The sequence below is a fragment of the Parasteatoda tepidariorum genome, chromosome 8 (genome assembly GCF_982258835.1).
Source record: "Parasteatoda tepidariorum strain Cologne lab strain chromosome 8, Ptep-v5.0, whole genome shotgun sequence".
Taxonomy (NCBI): Eukaryota; Metazoa; Arthropoda; class Arachnida; order Araneae; family Theridiidae; genus Parasteatoda; species Parasteatoda tepidariorum.
Window position 1 is genome coordinate 15,153,940 of NC_141762.1, and position 24,184 is coordinate 15,178,123.

Genomic DNA, 24,184 nt, shown 5'->3' on the forward strand with positions numbered 1-24,184 from the left:
AAATCGGTGGTGTGGAACACTATGCGTGTGATGCCTTGGGAAATCCAATCTATGCCAAAGATTCTCATAATCTCGAAGTAGCGCCTAAAAATAACGATGAGTACTACTATGCGCGCAATTTGTCTGGAAAGGAGATTTATCCTAAAAAAGCCAACGGAAGCGAGTATTACATTTTTCGTGTTTGGAAAGAAGTACCCGCTAAAGACAATTTGAACGGTTATTATGCAGTCGATGAAAAAGGTGTAGCCATGTATCCAAGGTATTATAAAGGTTTGAAACCTACAGGCGCGACTCTGCACTAATCTGATAAATCAAGTACAATGTACACGCAGCCTGACGTTCAAATGGGGGATTCCGACATGTCCGAAGATCACCCAAACGACATTAGATATTTTATCGTGGATGCATTTGGCAACGAAAGCTATACAAAAAGCCTGGATGGACGTGAGCTTTATCCCACTAGTGATGATATTGATGAGACAAGTGAGAATTCTGTGTTTGCCAAGCGCGGAGGTGAAGCGTATTACGCGAAAACTGCTTCCAATGACGAATATTACCCGACGCCCGAAGTACTCCTCAAAACGAGTACCGGATCGTTTAAATATGCTCGCGATCGCTTGGGAAATGAATTTTATCCAAAACTTCGTAATGGTGATCAGTATGTCTTTAGGGATAATAAACGTCCCGAATACGCCACAATGAGCACAGGAGCTCCATTTTATCCAAAAAATAGAAAAGGATGTCAATATGTGGTCGACAATGAATGGATTATGGATATAAATCGTTTTATAATTTACCCTTTGTGTCACAACGGTAAACCCGTTTATCCAAAAAACGGCAACGGCGATGAATATTACATGGACAACATAGCAACAAACAAAAGAGGTGACGAGGTGTACGCCCGAAAGGCGAACGGAGATGAGTTTTACCCAACCATTATGTCGTTTGCAAGATTGAAAAATGACAACTACATTTATGCCCTCACCAAACATGGAAAAGTTATATTTCCAAAAGACAAAGACGGGAACGAGTTTTACATTACAGATCCAAATACAGATAGTGATGTCACACGTATGAATGGTAAAGACATTGACCGATACGCAAAACGGTCCGACGGCAAGGAAATTTACCCCCGGATCAAAACAGATGCGTTGTCTTTGGACAAAAAGGAAGTCATTTTAAACCAAACGTATGCTCGAGTATTTGGAGACGCTATCGGATATCCTGTAGATGAATACAATAACGAATATATTAAGGATTTCTCGACACCGGGTCCTACTATCCAAACACTTTTTCCATTGGGATATCCCGAAACGAACGATGGGTACGTGATCGTCCCATCTTTCGACAACAAACCCTATATAAATACAGGTATCAATCCCCAAGTGAATGAAGTTAATATCATTGGGAGATTATATCGCAAACACAAAGGATATGTCGATTATTTAACAAAGGTCCAACATACTAGTAGTCCAAGGGTACCCAAGAAAAAATATAATACAATACCTTTTATTAAAACTGCACAACTTCCAGCTCAAAACAACCCTCCAGTTCAAAACAACCCTCCAGTTCAAAACAACCCTCCAGCTCAAAACAACCCTCCTGCTCAAACCAACCCTCCAGCTCAAAACAACCCTCCTGCTCAAACCAACCCTCCAGCTCAAAACAACCCTCCCGCAAATAATAAATCTCCCGTCATAAGAGGTCCTTCTGTGAAACCAACAACACCCGTTTCAACAAACAATTGGTTGGTGGTGACCCTACTCATTATAATGGGATTATTGATTGTAGGTCTTGGTCTGAGCATACGTATGTTTATGAATCGCAGCACGCAACCACCGCCATTTGGAGTTGTGAGGCAACAGGCAACCATCAGATAAAATTTTTTTTTTTTTTTTTTTTTTTTTTTTTAACCTTGTTAAAAGGTAAAGACGAAACAAGAAATGTCCGGTACTACTCTAACACAGAGAATTGAAAACATATTGGTCGCGGATGATGCAGATCGTGTAAAGGAATCATTTGGTTCTAGTGAAAAACAACTGGCCCAGATTGTATTGGTTCTCGTTGCGGTTCCAGCAGTATCCATACCAGCAGTGCTTCATTTCGTTTGGTTAAATATTTATTGGGGGGTATTCATTCTGATTTTGTACTTGGGAAGCATATATTTTGTTATTCAGCACCGATTGAATTGGCTGCTGTATCTTTCAGAACAATTCCACGCATTATACAATGCAGGAATACGAATTTCGATTGGTCGTTCAAAACAGTTCAAGTCTCGACTATTTGCGTCTGAATGGCTTGGCTCTGTCGTGACTCGCCCAGTCTATTATATAAAACCTCATTTTAGGTTTCGTGACAGAGCTCTTGAAATCAAAACAATTTTAGATACAAAAATGGTTTATCACGATCGTTTATGGTTCAGATGGATACATTCTAAGGAAATCCCATATGAAGAATGGAATATGGAGAATCACAAGACATTTCTGGATGCAGTGGGCAATTTTCAATGTCCGTTTCGGATCGAAACGCGACGTGTTTTAAAATTGGGTGATTGTGCCCAAATTTACACGTTTCAAGCAATCGATGGAATGTTTCGGTTAGTATTTGAATGGGAGTATGGTGTGTTTAAAAAATCCCTTGAATCCATTCCCGGAGAGCAGTTGTTATCATGTTTAACAAAATATCAAAAAATCTATAATTATTTACGTGGTTTTCCTCACCCAACCTACACATTAGATGAACACATGTCCCGAAAACCAGTGACGTGCATTCTTGATCTCATCTACTCTGATACCCATTTGGTGGCTCATAAATGGGATGGTACGTTTGGAATGGTATATAGCTATTCGGATCGCATTGTAGAAAATGGGAAGGTGGATTGCAAAAACTCCGCAAGGGCATCACAATTGATGACGGAATTGTATTCTCTGCAGAAAACTTGGGTCACACAATTATTTTGCTGGATGTGTATCAAGTCCGTGGACATTTGGTAGCACCTTGGTGCAAGAGAAACATTTTTTTGGAGTATTTGCCAAGTATCTCTTTGCCTAAAGGGTATCGCGCGCAAAAATATTATTTTTCAGCATTTGAGTTACCCGAACCAGATTTCAATACAGACGGGTATATTATCCATGATACGGAAAGCGATAATGTTTTTAAAGTAAAAGAAAACCATTCTTTGGATGTCATGTACAACGATGGATACTTTTACATTCCTCAGCATCGGTTCAAATCATTGGAAGAAGATGCATTGATAAACGGCCACATTTACGAGGTTTCTATATCGGATGGTCGTGTCTTGCGTGAGAGGACTGATCGTATGACGGGAAACACACAAGATCAAATACATAGTATATTGAATAAAAGAAAATGGGGAGGATCAACGATTGAAAAGATAATTCCTCCCGTGGAAAAATCAAAACCTGGAAGAAAAAAATTGAGTTTGTTTAAATGAAAAAATAAATTCTCACGAGTTGAGATTATCGAGACCCGCTACCTGATCTACTTTAGAATTTGTCGAATGTCTCAACTTTAGAATTTCTGGAAGCTGTCAACCTTAAACAATATTGGCTCAAGCTAAAACATACAAACATCGTTAAAAAAAAAAAAAATATTTTTTTGTTTTTTTTCGATGTCTAGTTTAAAAGCTCGGTTGCCTCGAAACAATTTTCACTCACAACTAAAACCAACCAAATCAAGACATGGAAGATTACAGTTCTCTCATCGCTCGAGTTTTGAAAAATGAAACCTTGTCCGAACAGATTAAGGAGTTGGCTGCTGAAGGCGATGCCTTAAATCTCACAACACAAGACTGGAAGCAAGTATTGGAAAACGACTCATTTTACCAGAGATTACAAACCGATGCCAGATCTCTTTATGGTCCCGCAAAAGTTTCATACAACCAACAATTTCGCGTTCAAAACTTGAACAACAAATCCATTAAAGTGATTCTAGTTGGACAATGCTCTGTCTATCGTTCGTACGACAAGGATTCAAAACGCAGTGACAGCAAGTATTTCGCCATTAATTTAAAAGAGTGTCCCATTTTGAACGTATTGAGTGCAGCGATGAACAGCGATGTGGAAAATGTAAAGTTTTCAGACACGAGCAAATTAAATTTTGGTGCATGCAGCATGTTTTGCAAGTACTGCAATGATGCCAGAGAAGAAATGATTAGTAAAGGCGCACATTTAAAATTAAACAACTTTCATAGTTGTATCGTGAAAACAGCCATCTATGATGGGCGTAGGGTTATGAATCGATTTGATACTCAAATATCGCAAATGTTTGAGGGAACATTTATCGCTATTCTGAAATTGGAATTTAATATCCGATATTTTTATACGTTAAAGGAAAGCCAGGATGAATGTGTTCGTCTAGGTGGCAACGTGTTGAAAATGATTGCCTTTCCAGAATCTAATTTAAAAGAATCGAAAGTATTTTTGGGAGACGTTTTTTGGGAACCTAAGCCAGACGTACCAGAAGATGCTTCTCAGAAAAGAGCTTTGGACAACGATGATGAAGACGGGGTAATTGATGTGTACTCGTGCAAAATGATGAAAATGGAGAAACCCGAGTGCGTTGTCATGGAAGAAGGAAGTTATTGATTTCAATTAAAAAAAAAAAAATTTTTTTTTTTTTTTTAATCAAGTATGTATTTAATAGGCGCGTCCAACAATCATTGTTCTACGCAATGCATTTTGTTGATTAATCATATTTTTCGAGACTTTTTGGTTTACAACTTCTTTGGGATACACGATAACATTTTCCGCATAGAATCCCAAGTCGGATGCTGCCCCTACTTCGTGAACTCCTCTGGAAGATCCGAAAATGACGAGCGGGGCACTACACTCAACATCATTGCTGGCCACAACACCAATACCTTCAATATACGCACAACTGTAGCTTGTATTGTCCACCTCCAACGTTTTTGAATTTAAATCCTGTACAATGTGTTGGGAGGTTTCAAATCTACTGAGAAAGTATTTAAGGCATAGAGACAAATCTTGTGCTTCCATGAGACTCATTCGTTTATCCGTGGTTAATACAATTCCATTCATATGCTCCTTGTTGGCATGATTTTCAATAAACGTTTCCGATACTGTCATTTTCGATCGGATATAACCAATGTTGACTGGATCCAGTTCACAAGCTGTGTTAGGGTTAAGGTTTACGTTTTTAGATACTTCAGATAAATTTCGAAGCATTTCGAATGTTTTCCGATCACCTTTAACGACTTGAGTCTTGTCAGTTGCTCTTCGCATAAATTTGTCCAATACGTGATTCATGGAATACGTTTTTTCCTTATTAGTCAGCGCTGGCGTATTTGCATCATTTTTATTTCGATACGTTTTATCGATGAAACTTTGCACGGGGATAATGACTTCGTTTCGTTTAAAAATGATTCCATCGCATGGCTTCAAAACCCAACCCGTAAAATTATAAGAAGTAGGCTTTTCTATGCAATGCGCATATATTTCGAGTCCGTAATATTCTTTCAAATGTTTGGCGCACAAGAGGTTGTTCAAGTGACTGTTCTTACGTCCAGGGCAAAAGGTATTTCCTCCACTCAAAAGGCAAGCAGTTGATTCCATTTCCTTACTTTGTTTACTTTGAAAATCAAGCAATGGCCGCTTGGAAAAAATGGGTGTTTAAACGCCCCAAAATTGGAAAAAGCTTCAAAGGGTTTAGGGGGACGGTAAAAAATGTAAAGCACTTACGATCTTTTGTGAGTAAGAATGATTCGCTGCGTCGCGTCATTTCCAAAGTGTTTACCAAAAAAGGTTTGGTGGCGGTCACTGCTGCCACTGTGGTGGGTGTCGGCCATCAACGATTACATTCAATCCAATTCGGGTTGTTTTTTAAAATCCGAAAACTCTGTGTGTAAAGTGAAAGACCTCAGTTGTTGTCAACCGGATCCAGTGGATGAGCTTTCATTCTGCTCGCAAACCGTGCAAGGTGATCCTTGTTTAAATTTCGACGAAGACAAGGAAAAGTCGTGCTGTAAATTATGCGATTGTCAATTTTATAATTGTTTGCCTGGTCAAGAAATGGAATGCCGTCGACCCACGATTGGAGAAGCGTTGGCCCATTATGCTCAAGGTTTAACGTTGGGGGCTTGGAATTGGGTGGCTTATTTGGTACCGTTACTCTATTGGGCAGCGGGAATCACGACAGCGCTTATAGTGTTGTGGATAGCGTGGAAAATTTATAAAAAGACAAGAGCGATATGATTCCACAGCTGAGACAATTGGATTTACCAAACGATCAATTGATTCAGCTCATGCGCAAACGACACAAGATGGACATTGAGAAAGAAATCCCAACATGTAAAACAATGCAACCATTTACCAAAAGAATAACACTAGAGCTGGTCAAATGTCCTACGGTACAGCAAATGGTCAAGACGTATATCGAACATCTTTTGAAAAACAAAAATGATTGCGGATACTTGTATTTTTTAATTAATCAACCTCTTTTTGTCAAATTAGACATTCGATTTAATGGGGAAATGGCCATTCAATGTTCACGAAGGGATGAAATTGTCACAATCATTGAAGACTTGGCCAAAACCTGGGCGAGAGAAAATACAATGCTCTATGAAGTGACTCGATTGGAATTGTTATACTTTTTGGTTTTGCTAATCAACCCTCATTTGAATTGGGTGGCTGTGGATTTTTTGCTGAAAGGAACCAGGAATCATACCCATCTAATTGTTGCACCTCATCGTCTTTTGAAAAATAAGAAATTAACATTGTAAAAAAAAAAAAAAATTTTTTTTTTTTTACGTTGTTTGTTAAAGCCACGCGTTGAGTCTTGAAAATCTCAGAACCGTCACAATTTCTTCAAGCCCTCAACTCGCAACTTTAGAATTTCTCTAAACTCACAACTTTAGAATTTCGTCAAGACCTCAACTTTAGAATTTCTTGAAACTCGCTCGACTTGAAAATCAACTTATCACACATGTACTCTGTTCCTCAAAAGTCTTTTCATCTCCTCTAGATACACGATTACTGTTGATGTAATTTGTCTCGTTTTGACCCATCTGCAGCTCAATGTCGTCATCACTCAACATGTACACGTAGCCCTCCTTTTTATGAGGGGGTGTAATTTTTGTTTGAAAGCAAACTTTGTGCTGAACTAATGTTAACGCCATTGGAACCATTTTGACATCGACAAAATTGCTTTTGTTGTGCCGAAACAAATTCAACCACTCCATCACCAACTTTGGCATTTGAACTTTGGAAGGAAGTACAGTGTCGGATTTTGTGAGGCACCACGATGGATACGCTACACCCTTTTGAATACCTTTGATGACTGCGTGTACGTGATCAAATCGAAACGATTCCATCACTTGAAATTTATCCGTGAGTGTCGCAGTTTGAAAAATGTATTGAATGCCTCGTTGCGATTCTAACGCAGGGTGTCCCTCCAAAATCGGGAAGCTAAAACAGAAAAATCCTCCATTGTACGCGTATCCCAGCACCGTCGAGTCTACGCTCACTCTTTCTGTATTGGGTGGTAATTTTAAAAATGTCGGGACATAATAAATGGGTGTCCACGCGGTGGTGGGAACTTCATGAAATTCTGTATACACGTCATATGGATATCGGACGTACAAAATACGTTTAGGCAATTGACCATTTACAGATAACGCCACAAATTCCTTGGGTTCCTGTGAATGGGCTCGCGTTCCTTCATACGTAATGCGAAATGGCCATTCCACAATAACGCCCAATCGCTGCAAAACGTCATCTGAAGGTTTTCCTTGGAGAGTGACGACATGATTACGGTGATACGAATTTAAAATGTCTTGTATGATAAGGTGTCTTGTATGATAAGGTTTTTGTATCGCCCCGGTTCCGACAGCCCTCTCTTCTGGTAAATAAGGTCTTTCAACAACTTGAAAGGGAATCAATTTTGCATCTGTAATTTTATCTTTGGTCAAATACAATCGAGTTTCAATACCCAGATTCTGTTTGCTGCGCCATTCTTCAGCAACTGACAATACGTGTTGGGATGGTTCCTTACTCAAAATGCAAATGCGATACATGGCATTAGTACACGGTCTGCAATTTCCAAAATAGTTTCCACCGGGATACGGTAAATCCTCCTTATCCAAATAGACAACGCAGTTTTGTAAGAAAATATAATATCTGACGCTTGATGAGATATTCCTCGCATGTATTCGGCGACAAGAGCGGGATCGCTTACAAAGTAAGGGGTGGCATACATTTGAAATGTAGCAGATTCCTCGGGCATAGGCATAATGGTCTTGGAATTACCCAAGAGAGCGCTCCAAGTATTATTTTGGCACATGACAGTGATGGTATCTTCTGTATTGAAAAACACTTTGAGTGCTTGAGCGAAAGGTTTTGTTGTATTTCTACAGATGGTATCGTATCGATACAAATGCAACACGGACCAAGGATCAAATTTCGCATCTGCAAAATTTAACACAATCAAATCTCCTTCATTTTTGGCTTCCGTATAACCATGAAAATTGCTATACAACGTGCTGTACCTCGGAAGATTCATCTTTGCTTTATTTCGTTTGGAGTAATGTAACAAAATGTTTAGAATCTGATTTTTTTGAAGCTCTCACAACTTGCAAAGTTGAATGATGCAAAAAATTAAAAATCCTCTCAACACTTTAGACGGGCTACGTGTTACACGACAACGTAAAAAAAAAAAAAATTTTTTTTTTTTTTTTTAAAGCCAGGCGTTTAGTCTTATAATCTCAGACCCGTCAGAATTTCTTAAAGCCCTCCAACTCTCAACTTAGAATTTCTTGGGACTTGCCACTTTAGAATTTAATCAAAGTTAGAATTTTAACGTTGTACATTTAAGGTGAGCTTTGAGCACCACTACATCCGTTTTCCTCTGACACACATCCCGTCTGACAGGATGCTCTAGTCTCAAAATATACTTTATCTGTCTTCACAGGAAGCCCATTTCCCTCGACGCACTCGCTTTTCCTCACACACAGGACGTGACGTTCGTCCTACCGGATATTTTTGCACCTTATCGTCGAGTGCTTAAACTCTTTCACTTCCTGGTAATGCTAAAAAAACAGGATGTATTGCGGGAAATGCATCCGGTGGCGAGGAGAATTTTAAACATTTCGACTGCGTCACAGGAAGTTTTGGAGCTCGCCCACATCCTGTCTGATGAGTATAAAAAAAAAAAAATTTTTTTTTTTTGAACGTTTGCATTTTTTGAACGTTTGATATTTAAGTCGAGCATCGAGTCGATACTCTCAGCTCGTCCAGATTTTCCAGAGCTCTCACAGCTTGCTCAAGTTTGGACCAGTGTTGACGTCGTGCCATTCCCATCTAAACATTTTTCAACGTTGTTTAAAGTTTGAAATCTTTTAAATCATCCGCAGCCTCTACAACTGATCCAGACCACTTTGGAAAGGACACCCACGAATCCCAATCGGCTCTCCATCCATTCTTGGCTCTCTTCCCGTGAAAAAAAAATTATCGTTCTTTCAAAACATCCTGTGACACTTCCTGCCTGAGCAGTATATAAGGTAGAGCCTTCAGATCATTCAGAGCCAGTACTTTGCCTTTGCCAGTTCTCTCTGCTCTTCTAACCATGGCTGCCTCTTCGGACTTTGACTCATCGTCTTCCTCCTCTGACGAAGACGATTTGACCGAATTGAATTTCCAGTCGGCGCCTCCTCCATCACCTCCGACACCCACTTCTATGGATATTGGCCAGACGAAGCTGATTTCTCCGATGCCTACCACACCTGAGCCTCAGCTCTTTGAACCCTTGTCACCACCCATACCTGTGGCCTCACCACCTGCCAACACACTGAAACCCACTCCACGCTCCATCGTCCAAGTGGCCCCCTCTCAAACTCATCCTGCCAGAATACCCTTGGTCTCGGCCTCTGACTATCGATCCCGAGAGAAGCGAATCTCCACCTCTCCACCTCGCCTCTCCAATCCACCCAAAAGATTGAAATCTCCCATCTCCTGGCCCAGGCTTCCCACCAGTGGCATCTCAAAACCTCCCCAGAATTCAAGCAGTCACTCTGTTCCACCCGTAGACTCTAACACCTCGAGCCAGACACCCGTGGACTCTAAGGCCTCGAGGACTGTCAAAACGTCTGCCCCACCTGCCAAGTCCAGCACCTCGAGCCAGACACCCGTGGACTCTAAGGCCTCGAAGACTGTCGAAACGTCTGCCCCACCTGCCAAGCCCAGCACCTTCAACGACGTGCGTTCTCACTCTCCCACGCCAGCCTTCGAGGAGACGAGTCATAACTATCGTCGAGACGGCTACGAACGCAGGCGAAAGACTCATTATACAGGGCGGCATTCACAGACCTTTGCCGTGCTGTGCATTCGAAAAGACGGACACACCTTGACCAACGGTTACATATATCACGTCATGGATGGACCCATGCGCCCTCAGCTCCTGTTGGAGAAACTCTACGACATGCGGGCCCGTTTTTTGATCCACACGGACGCCATCACCAAATCAAAATGGGGTGAAGTATTGGCGAGGCTACCCCCTTTCATCCAGCCAAGGAACTAAAAGCGGTGGTATTGAAACCAGATGCCACCATAGACTCGAGCAGGTGTCTATATTGCTCGAGGGCAGAATGTCACAGGTGGATTGCCGTGACGAAAGGCATTTCAAAATTTTTGCATTTGGGAATGGAACCGATCCCACATCGAATGTGAGTGTTTATTTTTGTAGTATGCTCGCATTTAATATATATTATTATTATTATTATGAAAATAATTTTGTATTACGCTTGTGAAAAAAAATAAAAAAATGTTTATAAATCCATGTTGTCATCTTTTCACACAAATTTAGAATTTGCAACTTCTTCTCGCAACTTTAGAATTTCTTAAAACTCCCAACTTTAAAATTTATTGAAGGTCTCAACTTTAGAATTTTTTGAAGCTCTCTCAACCTTATACAATATTGGCTGAAGCTTAAACGTCAATAACCTTGTAAAAAAAAAAATTTTTTTTTTTTTTTGAAGTTGTGTATTAAAGGCAGGCGGTGAGTCTTGATACTTTAAACGCATGAGAATTTTCTAAAGCTCTGACAACTCATCAGCTTGCAGTATAGAACGATATTGAACGTTTTAACATTTCAAACGTTGCCCTTTGAACACCGTACCACTCGAGGCATTTTCTACTCCATTGCTTCAAGTACTCTTGGTGTGTTTTAGGAAAGAGTCTGGGTGCGCGAGCATAGTTGGCCATACACTCTGGATGCATTTTCAAAAATTCCATACGTTTGGTTTTATCCGTGTTGAACCAAGTCAACAAATCATTCAGTTTTAGTTTAGTTTCGAGCAACAAATGCACCAATAGAGCCATTTCATCTACATGTCTCAAAGTTTTTACTCTTTCTCGAATGTCATTGATTTGATCCACTGTAAACCTTCTGCCACTACGCTGCATCGTTGTCTTTTTTCATGGAAACATCATTTGATCAATGGCATAATGCAAAGCTGGTGAATACGAGATCAGCCGTGTCTCCCGATACTTGCAAATACGTCATTTTGATGAAGACAACCAAAAACTTTAACGTTGAACAAGACTTGCAACGCCATTTGTCTTTACGAAACAAACCATTGGTGTGGTTTATTAAACAATTTACCAGACTTTGTGTTCGAGTGGAATACGCAGATATTTTTGTTCAAAGAGAATTGAATCATTTCGGACGCATTGCCCAAGATGTCTCATCCAGAATCGTTCAAAAGCTCTTTCAAAAAACCTATGACACACAAACGGTTGTTGCGCCAACCTGGATTATCAACAAAATTTGGCCAGAGCACAAACCATTTAAAGCACTTTCACCAGAAACCTTTCGAGACTGGCTCCTCTCATAACATTTTGAAGAGGTTGTTGCACCAAGAAGTGGCGCGTCACTGTTTCCTGGGACGGCAAACGATTCGAAAACATCGATGGGATGTGTTGAAGCAAGTCGCTAAATGGTTACATATTGACAATGATTTGGAAGATTTTCAAGATGGATTGGTTCGCGAAGAATTGGTGACGATACTCTCAAAAGGCGTAAGGAGAAAAAATTTAAAGCTCTTGCCCTCTGATGAAACGGATTGGTGCGTATTGTTCAAACAGTGGTTAAGTCAAAATACAACAAGTCATGACGTGGGCAACCGTGACATGTATCGTTTATTGGCAGTAGACGGGTTTGACGGACTGGAATCAAAAGATTTGAAAACTTACTTGTTGGCAATGATACATCCAAATAGCATGCGTCGCGACTATCGCTCACACGCTCGATCTGTACGTGAAATGTATAAATGGTTGGATAACAAACCCGAACTAAGTAGTTTGGGTGGAACGGATTCAGGCTGCGTCGTTTTTTTGGCATTGTTGCAACTGTACACTCGGGAATTGCAGAGCCTCATGCTCAACGATGAAATTGCGATGCAAACACATCGAGTCAAAGTGTGGGCCGAAACATTTTTACATAGAAATGCGGAATATTTTACCGACGTTAGAAAAGTAACGACAGAAATTTTAAATGAGTTGGGTCAAGTCTATGTGTCTTGTGAAGAAAATTGGCAACAAGTTGGTCAAGAGCAAGTGATGAAATTATTGAATAGTAACAATGTGTAAAAAAAAAAAATATTTTTTTTTTTGGATTATTTAAAATGTGGCTTCTTGCTTGAATCAAATTATTACTGCTGACGGCTATGGTCAAAATACTTGTAGAGATTCAAGCCTCCTTTGTAGGCATCGTCAAAACTACTGTTATGAAAATTTTTTCTTATCCAACGGTTGATGGTTACATAGATGATTGTGTCGACATGATAGAGACTGACCCAGATTTCTTTCACGACTCAAACAATGACACGTTACGCAATTACTTGGTCTTGGAAAATTTTGCTGCTCGACTGCAAGCAAAGGTATCCACCCTGCAAAAAACCTGCGCATCCAACTGGACCATCATCACTTCCAGGTGTCCCTTGCTATCTTGTATTCAATTTTCAGACGGTCTATTGGATTGGAGACCTTTGGAAAGATATTACAGGAAGCGTTTGAAGCATTTGGGTGTAGATCACGTACTCATTTTGGATTATGGTTCATCCATTGCTGGATCACCGAAAGCTGTTGAAGCGGGATACAAAAGAATGAGAAAAAGAGGGCGCAAGTTTGAATTGGAGCGATACGATACACTCGAAACCTACAACAATTTTTTTCAAGAGGCTGAGCGCAAAAAATTGGATGTGCTGAAGGATTTGGATCCAAATTTCTATCAATATCGAGACGTGGATTTTTGGGATACTGAAAATTTTAACGAATTCAACATTTCAGTGGCAACGGAAGTCATTAGAAACCACAAAGATTTTGTTTTTAATCTTTTAAAACTAGTCCCAAAGTCACGCAAACCTTTCTTGTATGTAGAACCGCTACTGGAACCCAATCCGGATCGCTTCGTGACATTCCCGATAGAATACCCAGACATTTGGGACATGTACAAAAAAGCTCAAGCCTCTTTTTGGACAGTAGGAGAGGTGGATTTATCCAAAGATTTAGCAGATTGGGATAATTTAAAACCTGATGAGCGTCATTTCCTCTCACATGTGTTGGCGTTTTTTGCGGCAAGCGATAGTATCGTCGTGGAAAATTTGGTGGAGCGCTTTGCGACAGAAGTACAAATCACGGAAGCCAGATGTTTTTACGGATTTCAAATTGCCATGGAAAATATTCATTCAGAAATGTACAGCGAATTGATTGAGACACTCGTTCGGGATCCCAAAGAAAAAAATACATTATTTCACGCCATTGAAGAAATGCCCTGCGTGAAAGCAAAAGCCGATTGGGCATTGAACTGGATACGGCATCCCTCCTTTGCCCATCGTCTGGTAGCATTTGCGGCCGTGGAGGGAATTTTTTTCTCCGGGTCTTTTGCAGCCATCTTTTGGATAAAAAAAGCGTGGTCTTTTACCTGGTTTATCCTTTAGCAACGAGCTCATCAGTCGAGACGAGGGATGGCACTGTGATTTTGCGTGCCTCTTGTTCAACAAGTATTTGCAAGAGAAACCCACACAAGAAGAAATTTTGCAAATCATAACAGATGCAGTGTCCATCGAGCAAAAATTTTTAACAGAAGCTCTACCAGTCAGCCTCATTGGGATGAATTGCACATTGATGAATCAATACATTGAGTTTGTAGCAGATCGTTTGTTGGTGGACTTGGGATGTGACAAGTTTTACAAAAAGGAAAATCCATTTGATTTTATGGAAAATATCAGTTTGGAGGGAAAGACCAATTTTTTTGAAAAGCGGGTGGGAGAGTATCAAAAGTGTGGAGTGCTCTCAAAGAGTCACGAGTTTTCTTTGGAAGAGGATTTTTAAGAGCAACACGTTATCCAATATTTTTTTTTTTAAACGTTGTAAGCTAAAACCAAGTGCCGAGTCTTGTGCATCTCAGCTCATCAGAATTTTTTGGAGCTCCCACGACTTGAAAAATATAACCTTGCTGCATACAACGGTATTGGATGTTTCAACATTTCCACCTAATCTTATTATGATGGAAAAAGATCGACGCATAATACTATACAAAGTGAAAGAACCATTCTTTGGGACGGAGCCAAAAGTTTTTGAAAATGTCGTACAGATTTTTCCTAATGGTAATTACACCCTTGGGAAAAAGAGCGAGGAAATAGTGTCTACTGATATCGAGATCAAAATACCACGAGATGCCAGAGGTTGGTTATATTCATTAATTCCGGGGGTGAAAGTATATCAAATAATTCCTTCTGGTTCATATTGTAACCTTACTTTTCGTCTATTAAATAAAGAACGCGAACGAATTCATATTGATGAAAAAGAACCAGTGCTCAAATTGGTTTTAAAACGGACCAATTTTGCTTTAAACCCATTTGGTAAGATATTGCTGCGAAGAATTGACAATTTCATACGGACTAGATCCTTTTCACGCTCTGAGATTCTGTGGGATTGTGTCGGAGAAAATCATGAAAAGATTGAACAGTGGACATCATTGTTTTATGACCCATACAACAGTAATTGAAAAAAAAAATTTTTTTTTTTTTTCTTAAATAGTTATGTTGTCATTAAAACTTTAGCATTATTTAATACTGTGGAATATTAACCCTATTATTCAAAAGACTGAATTATTTATTTTTTAAAGAATTCATTTTTAATATTTGACAGTTTTTTTTAATTCTTTTTTAACGTTTTACAATTTTATTTACTTGAAAATTGTTGTTTTAGGTATATATTATTGAAAAATGGCAGAAAAATTATGTAATTGAGACTGTAAAAACATGCCGATTCCGAATTTTGAGTTTAAAAGTACCCCCCCTTCTAGCTGCAACTTTAAAACGATTCAAGGTACCAATCCTTTTGGTACCATGAATCGTTTAAAAGTTAAAATTTATAATCAAACTTTTAAACTCAAAATCCTATTTTAATAGCTTTTAAATGTGATTTTCACATTAATTTTGTATAAGTTGTATAGTTTTTTAATCAGTTTTTTCATCTTTCAATAGCAAAACATAACATTTACAGATTCAAAAATGGAAATGTTTTGCGTTTTCCCCATTTTCCAAATTTCCAGATTTTCCTATGAAGAATCAAACATTTGCCCGCTCAAGTATTTTTTCGTTCTGAGAAGTGCTTATATATTTTTGCAGTTTTCTGCTCTACCCAGTTTCACGTTGACGGTCTTCGAATATGGAATTACCATATGGACGAGAGTCGAAAAAATACTTGAGCAGAAAAAATATATAAGCGCCGTCAATTTAAACCGTTTGTCCAAACATCGCCATTTGGTTTGTCCCATGAAAAAACGTTACATAATAAAGGCGTTTTTTTAAAACATGAAAATTACATTGCTAGGTGCATATTGGGGACTACCCTACTTGAATTACAACGTCAAGATCGGGACGTATGGAAACGTATATTGTAACGCAGAATATGGAAGATTTCACATGGTTTGCGACAATCTTCCTCTCCATGAAGTATTTGAAAGCTTCCTGTTGAAGCATGGTGAAAAAAAGGAACATGATTGGATCGTAGACCTGGCCGAAGCCGATTTAGCTGAAATTGTGGGTAGTTTTGCAACGTTGGTTGTTAAAATTGCTATGAGTGAAGTTTTGGATAATGTTTTCAAAACGATCTTTGTCGGCAATGGACAATGTGAAAAATGTAATGCCATTGGTCCTTTAATCAGTTTCAAGGAAATGAATGAAAAGAGCGTGATTTTAAATTGCAAGACGACCGGTATTCTCAAAGTGAATCTGAAGCAATGTGTGGGTAGTGATGGATTTTTGAGCGTGGAGACTAACGATGATGATTACATGAGCGTTATCTTTGTGAACCCACCCGATGATTTTAAAAATTTGTTGTATGATTGTAAGCGAGATCATTTCATTGTGTGTGAATGCTTTTCGAAGGATTTTGTCACCAAGCTTTTAAATTGGATTTGCAACGAAAATTTAAAATAGTTCACATTGTTAAAAAAAAAAAAAAAAACTTTTTTTTTTTTTTACGATGCTTCTGACGTTTGAACTTGAGCCAATATTGTCTAAGGTTGAGAGCTTCAAGAAATTCTAAAGTTGCGAGTTGAGTCCAAGTACCCACGCTAGAGTGTACCTAAAGAACCACGACGAGGCATTTCAAACTATACCATGTGAGGTCCCATCTCTGTTACTTCTTGCTCTGTAAAGAAATTACTCATAAACTTTTCTAAACAATGTGGTTTTCCGTTGACGGTGAACCTTTTGTATGGATTGGGGCAGAGACACAAAAAACTCTCTCGTCCGTTGTATAAAAATGCTCCTTGTTCGCACACATCGGGATTGAGTGTATCACATGCAGGTCCCGACCAAAAAGTTTCATCGGTACCGAGGCAAATCCATCGCGCCACGTCGTCATTTGTCAACATCAATCGACCGCCTTTTTCTTCATTGCATTCAATGGGTGCTCGACCATCTGTTACACACACGCCCCCCACGCATCGGGTAGATTTTTCCACGCACAGGAAACTACAATCGTCTACGCAAAACATGCGTTTGTCTGTACAATTTTGCTGGAAAATGGGTTCACGTACTTGAATTTTTGATTTTGTTTTAAAATCCTCTGGTATCCACCAGAAACACATCCAGATGATTAAAAAAAGGAGCCAGGCGGCCCACATAGTTGTCTTTTTTTTAAAAAAATCAAGATGCAACGATCGATTGATCATCACGATTCCCAAAGTTGTCGTCGCACCTCATCGAATCACGTCGGCACGTGGCAAGATGCTTGGACCATATGTCAGGACATTGCGGATAAGTACTCTGCTACAGAATTTCATCAAATTCATATGGTGGTGGCCGAGTGGATTCCCATGCTCAATGTCATATTTGGGCGTCCCATCAAGGACTTGGAAAATTATAATTTGACATTTTATTATCTTTTCGAACCCAATGGCCCAAAGGAAATTTTCACGTCGTACGCTGAAACTAATAAACGTAAAACGCCTCATGAGAGAAAAGGTTTTCATGTGGTTTTCAATCTTTATGAATTTAAGGCGACGCTAAACAGTTATTGTGATAATGTGTGTCGAAACAATAACATGGTCGACGAGGCACGAGGCACCATAAACTTTACTTTGTTGGATGAGACTTGCCATAATCCAGCAGAATACTTTAGACACAACACCACGTGGCAAATGCTGTTTATCTACACGTGTCACTTTTTAGCGCACTGGGAAACTTTTCAAAATTATCATCACGCGCATTACGATAATCACGACAAAATGCAAAAGTCTCCCTTTTTTAACCTCTTTCACTACGGGGAGATTGTTTACAAATAAAGGATGCCACGTGCAAAAGGAAACAAGATTACCAAGAAAGCAAAGCCTCGTAAATATGTAAAACCTCCACACTTTCCTCCTCGCAAAATTCCAGCGTTCTACGCGTACGAGTCAATGCTCGACTATTTTGCAGATTACAAGGACGATATGAAAAAAGTTTTTTCATTGTCACACATTGAACGTCTGGGGAAAAATGGCTTGGTACCCCTTTCAAAATTGAAACCCTTCTTTAGAAGTTTTTCGGCCTACAAAAACTATGTGGACCAAAAAGCGACGGTGGTTCCAGAGGAGGCGTGGGAAAAGGCGTATCCGGATGCCACAAACTATGTTCGCAAGTATTACAGACCCCAACCGGGTAATCGAAAACATTTGAAAATGAAAGCTTTTGTTGGATCTCCAGTCATGTCCGAGGTGTCTGATGACGAGTCTGTCTTTTCCATCGATGCATCCAACGACGAGAGTGACAACTCCAATGTCAATCTGCCGAAAGAAAGTGTTTGCGCGGGCGTTTACAAGGTGTGTCGTCATTACGATGCAAAACGAAGATACAAAAAATTCCCTCCGGATGGTAGCGAGAGAGATCGTTACATGTTTAGTCTAAAATACCAATAATGGGTTTTCGAGCGGATTGTAAACCAACGGAAAGAGTGTCTTGTGCAGAGGGCTGTAATGCATTAAATACGGATGTTTGAGCTTTGTTGGAAAATCATTATTTAACGATAAAATTTTTGCGTGGGAGGTGCAGGGGAACAATTTACCCCTCAGCACACGAACAGGAATCACACCTGTAGTTTCGGGAGGACCAAAACAAGTTTCGAGTCCTTTGGAAACTGGACATTTTTGAAAATTTTGCGCATCGTATTTGAAAACCCAAAGCTTGATAAATTTGGGTAACATCCGAGTGCAAGTGATAGTGTCCAAACCCAACAAAGGAGAGAGGGTTGGAATGTCAAAATTTAAAAGTGTTATAAAATGGTATAGCTCTTCTTCAAAGGTTTCACTCGTTTGATTTTGGATCACGTCCACATAATAGCGATTCAATTTGACTCGTTGACAGTGTAGCGGTAAGGACGTAGTGTCGAAATGATCCGTCTCATGCACATAAAACATGTTTTCGTTACCGACGAGATAGGAAAAGCGAAATGGATCCGCATGTTGTGACAACGTGTACATGGCGTCATGCGATCGTTTATCATATGCATGTACTACGTCAAAATCTGCGTTTTCTGGCAGCAATTTGTAATGGATATCCATGACAACGATATCCTTCAGTATGGGATATTGCCTTTTGGAGAGTAAATGCAGTACAAGCGTCTTGTAATCTTCTGCCATGGTTGGCTTTATTAACTGTGCAAACACATTGCTCCGGAAAACCTGACTTTAAAATACAACGTCAAAAAAAAAATATTTTTTTTTTTTTACGATGCTGCTGACGTTTGAACTTGAGCCAAGAAATTCCAAAGTTGCGAGCTCCAAGAAATTCTAAAGTTGCGAGTTGAGGGCCTTTTTTTTACGTTGTGTTGTAGCCAAGTTTTTTGACCCATTCCAAAATGATATTTTCTGTCAAGTGAACGTCTGGCATCAAATGTGCAAAGTCTCGCAATACTTGAATTAGGCTCTTTTGATTACTTTGACACAAGAGCATATGCGTTTCCGTGTCAAATACCTCTTCAGTCTCGTTCAAAATGCATCGTTGACCCTTCTTTTTCTTTTGATTAAACATGGTCATAAATTCCAGTTTGAGATATCAAATGACATCTCGTATGGTTTTCTTTTCCATAAATCGTCTCCATTTTTTCTCATTAAAGTGAGGTGCGTTTCCTTTTAACCGAATACGATTCTCCACGTTATAACTTCCCATATCACACAAAACAGGATGCCTTTCCGTGTATAAAAACAAAAAATGTTTTAAATCTGGTACCGCGCCCCCCAATTGATGGCAGGCGGCACAAAACAATACAATGGTTGCGTAGGCACACTCTTTGAACGAAACACGCTGCAATTTACTGGGTGGATACAAATCAATAGCTTGTCGAAACATGCCGATCGTGTAACCGGATGATTCTCGAAGATGACCTGAAAACGGCAACACGTATTGACTCCCCAACCATTCTTTTATTTTCATCATTTCATCAAAGTGTTCGGGTATATCACAAGATTGATCTATCGTGTACGATTTCCAAACGGTAGATCGATTCGCGTACAGGCAGTGAAATCGCTCCGCGTTGAAATTATTCAACAGCAACATGCAAGGTTTTCTAGGATGAATGGGGCAATCTGCCGCCGTGAAATTTGAATTTGTGAGGTGCCGAATTATACTTTGAATACGATCTTCTGCTCGGATCGTGCATTTTGAGCTCATGTTCTTTGTTTACAGAGAAAAAAGCGACATGAGTCCAAAGTACGTTTGCGTACTGGATATGGATTTGACCCTGGGGTTTCACAGTGCCAGAAAATTCCACCCTCGCCCCAAATTGAAAACGTTATTGCAGTTTTTAAAATTGATCCAAGCAGACATTATCTTGTGGAATCATGGCAAAGACGCCTACGTGAAAGACATGGTGAATGCGTATTTGCCGGACGTGGCCGAATGCGCCCACACACTCTTTGGACGAACAGAGTGCGAATATTCTAAAAAATTTTACAATTATCTCAAGGCATCGGAGCACGTGCGCGACATGTATCGAAAAAGGTACAGTCAAAACATACTCTTGATGGGGGTGGACGATAATGTCACCATCAACATGGACGACGGTTATGATTTGCGTATTTACGTCAAACCCTACGAGACTGTCAATTCTTGCGATAAGGAACTGATGGTGGTGAAGATGATTCAAGGTATTGTGGAGAGAACCCAATGAAACAAAAATGTATAGTGTGGATCAGTATTTAAAGTCTGTGCGAAATTTACAAACCAAATGTAAACTCTTGACTTGGTTGCGCCTACAGGATGCCGCCCATTCAAACATTGGGTTGTTTTACAGCGATAAAGCGTATCAAAAGGTTTACATTTATTAACAAAGCAATGCGTTTTTGGATTCTAATATTTTTGTATGCTGTAATCGTCATTTATTACGCCTCGCAAACGCCTCGTACTCCCTTTTCAAAGTGGCCTCTCCTCCCAAAACACGCCGAAACCTCTTCGCCCGACACATGCACACACACATCAGACTGTAAAAAACACGACATTTGCGTGAATGGCTTATGCGTTCCTCAACTGTTGAGAGGCGAAGACTGTTATCCCGAAACTGGCACGTGGACGCTCGTTTCGCATCGTGGCAAGTCGTTTGCGGCCTGCATATGTTTAAATCCAAATCTCGTCACCCAAACCCATTTCGGAGGCAACTGCACCGTCGATGTGGCGTGTCGGCCCAACGGATATTTCAGTATACAATTGCAAAAATGCATTTGTGCGGAGGGTTTTGTACCCACGAAGAATTTCGAATGCCAAAAAATGTCAGTCGTGGATCGCATGAAATATTATCCGTGTGAACCCGACGAGCTGAACGGGCACCAGTTGAACGAGTCGGATGGGCTCGACAAAAATTACATACGTCGGCACTATGAGAAAAAATGCTTCAAGAGACCTTGCACGTTTGACACCATTACAGGAAAACCGTTGAAAAAAGCTCGCTACAAATCTGGTTTTGGGTGTGTGTGTGATCCCACACTCGGTCAATTTGGAGTCAGGATAGAGGAATTGGACGACTACACCTATGGCAAGGGTTACAATGCGTGCGTCAGTGCGTTTAAAAACCCCCCGGAGGAACCTATGGACGTGCAACTCTATGCCTATTTTTACTTGTTGGATCATAATCCCGTAACGTTTTTACACTACAGTAACGTGGATCCCAAAAAGGTGATTGCTCCCCTCCGAGACCAGGTGCGCGATGGATCCTTGCAAATTGGACAAGAATTTCCTTTCGATTACATGCAAGTGTTTTTTTTGGAAAAGGAATCGTTTAAAGCGAAAATTTACAATTATCGCGTGTCATCCTCTTGGTTTGGAAAATTAAAAATGGAATCGTCCCTTCAACCTAATCGTATGGAGTGGTGTCGGTGGATCACGCGTCACTGGCAACCCGGGTCGACGCCCCTCGTATGGAAAAATCAATTGATGTATGCATTTCCAGCCTGTTATATCGGCAAAAACGATCTCGGAGTACCTGAAAAATACCGAGGAACCATCGTTTCCAATCCCCATCACATGACCCTTCCCGGATGTCCCGAATCGCCTCGTTCCAATGGATTGCTTTTGAAGCACGAGGGGGGTGATTGGACACTGGAACTGGCTCCAGATTACAAATTGGAAACATACTCGCAAGTCACCGACAATGTGCCGAAATGGGACGATCCTTTGGTGGAGGCGTTGAAAAATTGTAAAGTAACCCGACGAGCCGTAACAGCGGGTCACGAGGCGTATGAAAAGACAAAGTCTGATCGAGAAAACGAGCCATTCTTTTAAACAAAGATGAAGCGTGCGCACGAAGAGGATGCGTCATCAGAAGACGAAGAACCCCCCACCAAACAGATTAAACCCTCGGACGTATTGCTTGATCTTGAAGCAGGTTTGACGGAAAGAGACGATATTAGTCAACAACTGATGAATGCCCAAAAGCAATATTTCACAACGTATATGGAAAAATTGATGAATCAACTCCCGATGGGAAAATCCGTCATCGAAGCGGTTCGCAAAACTGGTTCAGAAAACGATTTCATGTACATGTATACGGCAGCAAATACAATCATCCAATCCCTTTTAAGCGTGAAACAGGTTAAAGCTACAAACTCAATGGTGGATATGATTGCGGGGGTCATGTGTCGTTACATTCACGAAAAAGTGCTCACGCCCATGTTACAACCAGTGGTTCACGATGAACATTTGAAGAGAGCATTCCGCGCCTATCAAGCGACTGTGAAACAGGATGAAGATGCAATTGAATTGGAATTGCGGTGTGTAGTGCATACAATTAAACAAATGTTGGAAAAGGATACCTTGAAAATAAATCATCCCATCCGGGCTCAGGTGACTCAGCAGATGAAGGCCATAAGTGATTACGTCGTAACGTTATTACTTTCCATCTCAACAAAGCCATCAGAAAGCAAAACGGAAGTTGTCGAGACTGAACTCGAAAGAGAAGAGGCGAATTTTGAAGTAGATATTTTAAAATAAAAACATTTGCGAGTTGTCTGGATCAGTGGCAGAGGCCGTAGATGATTCTTACAATTTAAAACTGAAACAACGTTGAAAAGTTTTTAGATGGGGATGTAGCGGCGTCAAGTTTAAATTGGCATGGTCACTGGAGAGAATTTAAAATTTTACAAGCTGTGAGAGCTTTGGAAAATTTTGATGAGCTGAAAGTATCGACTCGATGCAACAAATTCTAAAGTTGCGAGCTCCAAGAAATTCTAAAGTTGCGAGCTCCAAGAAATTCCAAAGTTGCGAGCTCAACGTCTGACTTTAGCATACAACGTAAAAGAAAAAAAAAATTTTTTTTTTTTAACAAGGTTGTAGACGTTTGAGCTTGAGTCAATATTGTATAAGGTTGAGAGCTTCAATAAATTTTAAAGTTGGGACCTTCAACAAATTCTAAAGTTAAGAGTTGGAGGGCTTCAAGAAATTCTACAGTTGCAAGTTGGAGGGCTCCAAGAAATTCTAAAGTGTTGCGAGCTCCAAGAAATTCTAAAAGCTGGAGGGCTTCAAGAAATTCTGACGAGTCTGAGATCAGCAATACTTGATGTTTGACTTTCACATACAACGTAAAAAAAAAAAATTTTTTTTTTTACTGGGTCATTGACGTTTGAGCTTGAGCCAATATTGAATAAGGTTGAGAGCTTCAAGAAATTCTAAAGTTGGGACCTTCAACAAATTCTAAAGTTGCGAGTTCCAAGAAATTCTAAAGTTGCGAGTTGGAGGGCTTCAAGAAATTCTGACGAGTCTGGGATACGTTCTTGATAGACTGTGTCTCAACACTTTTTAAATTTCTACTGCGACAATTTGATTCAAGCTCCTGACTCTGCTCAATGCCGTATATACCAAATTCAAATCACGACTTCCGTTAAAGTTGATGGCTATTGCGGCATCGTCCATTGTATCCCCTTGAAACTTGTGTATAGTACCCGCATACCCAACCATAATTGGAAAATCTCCTTTGGAGTTTCTTTGAATTATTACCGTGCTGTTGTCTGCGACATTTTTACATTCGATGCAATCCTTTTCTTCATTGAAGCGCTCAAATATCAGAGACGTACCATTTGAAACTGTGGAAACTCCATTTTGGAGAAGGAAAACATGACATCCTGACTTTACGTCCACATATGCGTTACCCGAATGGGTTTTAGATTTTCGCCACAA

The 24,184-nt window shown here is 40.0% G+C and overlaps 1 pseudogene; it reads left to right on the top strand.

Annotated features, from left to right (window-relative positions):
* Positions 1-12,689: 12,689 nt before the first annotated feature.
* Positions 12,690-14,472, top strand: LOC147805750 (ribonucleoside-diphosphate reductase subunit M2 B-like; annotated as a pseudogene).
* Positions 14,473-24,184: the final 9,712 nt, after the last annotated feature.